Source organism: Lathyrus oleraceus, chromosome 2 (genome assembly GCF_024323335.1).
Source record: "Lathyrus oleraceus cultivar Zhongwan6 chromosome 2, CAAS_Psat_ZW6_1.0, whole genome shotgun sequence".
NCBI lineage: Eukaryota > Viridiplantae > Streptophyta > Magnoliopsida > Fabales > Fabaceae > Lathyrus > Lathyrus oleraceus.
Genome location: NC_066580.1, coordinates 475,338,101 through 475,341,718, shown reverse-complemented (window position 1 = coordinate 475,341,718; position 3,618 = coordinate 475,338,101).

Below are 3,618 nucleotides of genomic sequence, written 5' to 3'. Positions count from 1 at the left end.
AAAGCCTTGTGTGTGCATTTGAGTCTCTAAGTCTTTTCCCAATGTCCTTTCCATGCTAAGGGAATTATTTTTTTTTTTTGTATTTTTTAAGTCTTTGCTTATGCGTGTGTATGCTTTGAGATGAAGATGAAGAAGAATTGTTGGATCGTTGCGATGAAGATGACGATGAATGAAGCTGCTCCGATTTGTACCTTTGAAATTTTTGACGTGACGATAACCGTGAGTGTCCAGGTCCTTTTCAATTTGAAACGTCCTTCTTCTTCTAGCTCGCGTTTGTTGCTCAAAAGTTCGGCTCGAACTCGCCGTTGTTCGCAACTCTGATGTCCGTCTTACTCGGTCTCGTGATGTTCTTCTGATGGAGGTTGTTGCTCTTCTCGTCGTGTGCGAACGGTGCTACAGTGACGATGGATGAAGGATGGTGAAGAAAACGGTTAGGGAAGATCGGAGCACAGGGAAGATCGGAGCAGAAGGACGGAGGGAATTCTTAGTAGAGAAATGGGGGGAGAGAGAAGAGACCCCCAAAGTCACACTCTAGTCGTGTATTTATAACTCTGAAAACTGAATTCTGCGTTTTGATATCTTTGGGGTCCTTTTCGTTTTCTGTTATGGATGGTATTGTGGCTTGTGAGCAGCTGTAAGTAGTTTGGCTTTGGAAGCGGTGAACTGTTTTTGTGAAGCTATGCAACTTGGATTCTCTATTGGTTTTATGTTGCAGTGGCTCGTGTTGGCTTTCACGCGTCGCAGGCTTTGAAGTTGGTTAACTGTCTCTTGGAAAAGTCCTTAACTGATTTCTCTATGCAGGTTATTCATTGTTATTTTATGCAGAATTTCGTTTTCCTTTAGGTTGCAACTTGCGTTTTGCTCTGCTTTGAGCTGTTGTTTATAGCATCTCGCGTGCGGCTTGGATGGAAGTTATTATGGCTTGTGCAGTAGCTTCTTGTTGCAGCTGGAATTATGCAGCTGCGTTTGGTTCTCTTCAATGCTGTTTTGCCATTCACTTGTTGTTTTACCGCAGCTTGGAGCTTTGGCTTTGCAGCTTATGCCGCTGCTTGGAGTTTTGACTTCTTTTATGGTGTATTGCATTTGCCTTGTAGCATGTGGCTTGGCTCGTTGCATTTACGTTGTAGCTGCTGTCGCGTCGACAGCGTGTAGCATTTAGCACGACTTCATTGTCGTTTCCTTGGCAGCTTTTATTTAAATTTCCTTTTACCTTCGCTTGTAAAACATTACTGGATGATAGTTTGGGGTTTGATTGTTATGCTTTTGTTTTGCAGCTTGTGCAGCTGAGTTTTGCCGGCTTTCCATTTTTGGAAGGAAGTTGTTTTGCTTCGGCATTTTGTGTAGCAACTGTAGCAGCCCCGCACTTCTGCGTTTTGCAGTAGCTTGTACTGCTATGCTGTTCTCTTTCCCATTTCCTTTTTCTTTATTTCACGTTTTATTGTAATGTGACATTATTGGATATGAATTATGTACATGGATTATAAATTGGAGAATTATGAATGGATTATTAATGGAATTTGATAATGAATACGAATGGTAATTTAACATGGACGTTTGGTGTTGTATGGACTTGGAATTGAATTATTGAATAAAATTGAATGTGAATATTGGAAAGTGTAATGGTTTTGGACAATGGATTTAATGGGATTTGGATTATTGGATCTAAAAATTGGAAAATTGGATAATACAAAATGTTAAAATGGGCTTAAATGGATTTTTGGATTATGGAATGGATTTAAACAAAAATGGTCTAATGGAAAAATTGTAAAAATGGAATTGGATATTGAAAATGAGATTTGGATTAAAATGGGCTTGATCCTAATTAAACAAAAATGGCCCATTAGAAAAAGAAATAAAATTCTACAATGATTAGAATTCTAAAAATTCAATCGAACTTCCAAATATCAATTTGAATCAAAATTAACTCGAACAAAAATCCATTCGACTTAACTTGATATCAAAAATCTGTTTGAAATTGAGATCGATGGAAAAATGTTATCATGAAAGATGAGTCGGATAACAACGTGTAATGAACCAACGAGCCCAAATGACCACAAGACTCTTAAACCATATTGAGCCATGGTTGAATGAAAATGAATGTATCAATATACTAAGAAACATGTAACCAGGGATCAAATGGATGATCCAGAATGAATATGGATCCATGAATAAAATGAGGTATACAATCACATGGCCACCTGATTATCAAAACACGTGGCAAACCCTGATGATCAAGGCATTATCAAGCTTGATCAAATGCCTCAAAACCAAGCAATTTACCAACCAAATGATATTATTCACCCATGGCATACACCAAGGGATCAGGGTTTGATTTCTCGATCCTCCCCTACTTGCTGACGAACCTTAGTATCCGCCAGGTACCAATACAAGCCATGAATTCAAATCATGTGTTTCCTTGTGTCAAACCATGCTTATTTAAATGGAATGAATGCTTATGATGATATGCAAATGTTTGGGGTTAGTGACCGATATGATCATCATGGAGGGTAGGGCGAATTTTGGGGTATGACAGATGTAGACGCAACAACATTCAAGTAGTTGGTAGGGTCTCTGAGGTATTTGTGTAATACCATATCTGATATTTGCTATGTAATTGGAATGATGAGTAGGTTTATGAGTAAACCAAAGTGGTCTCATTACCAAGTTGTTGTTAGAATTCTGAGGTATATGAAGGGAACTCTAAAGTATGGTGTTTTGTTCCCTTCTGGTGCTGAAACTGAGTTTGAACTTATGAGTTACTCAGATTCTAATTGGTGTGGAGACAAAGTTGATAAAAGAATTACTTTTGGATACTTGTTTAAGTTTCTGGGAAGTCCTATTTCTTGGTGTTCCAAGAAGTAACTACTTGTTACTTTGTCAACCTGTGAAGCAAAATATATTGCAGGTACTGTGACTGTATGTCAAGTTGTGTGGCTTCTGAATTTACTTCAGGATCCGAAGATCAAAGTAAATAAGCCTCTGAAGATGATGATTGATAACAAGTTTGCAATCAATCTTGCCAAGAACCCAATGTTGCATGGGAGAAGCAAGCATATTAAGACTAAGTATTACTTTATGAGAAATCAGGTTCAAAATAGAGTGTTAGAAGTTGTGCACTATAGCATCCAAAAGCAGCTGGAAGATATTCTGACGAAGACGATAGAGACTGATCAATTTCTCGACTTGAGGGATGAAATTGGTGTTGTTAGTTTTGGTTAAGCTGAATATGAATGAAGGGGTGGTATTAGAACTAATTCATATTTTTCAAAAACTTGTTGACAAAGTTTGTTAGAGGGTATTTTAGTATTTCTCCTAAAATTTCACTTGTATTTAAATAAGTGAGTGATGTGAACAAACTATACCTTTATTCCTTTTGCAGTGCATGTGTGCATTTTCTGGGTAACCATTTTTAAGAGTAGTGTAAGTTTGTTATTATTCTCTCTTCTTTTCTCTTATTTCCATTGTTCATCTTTATCACCTTGTGCACCAACATGATCAGTGAGGATTTGTTGGATCATAATAAGTTTATAGTTGGATTAATTGAAGTAAAGGCTTGATTAATTGAAGCTAATAGACTTGTATCATGCAACATATCAAAAAACATTTTCTATGGCTTAA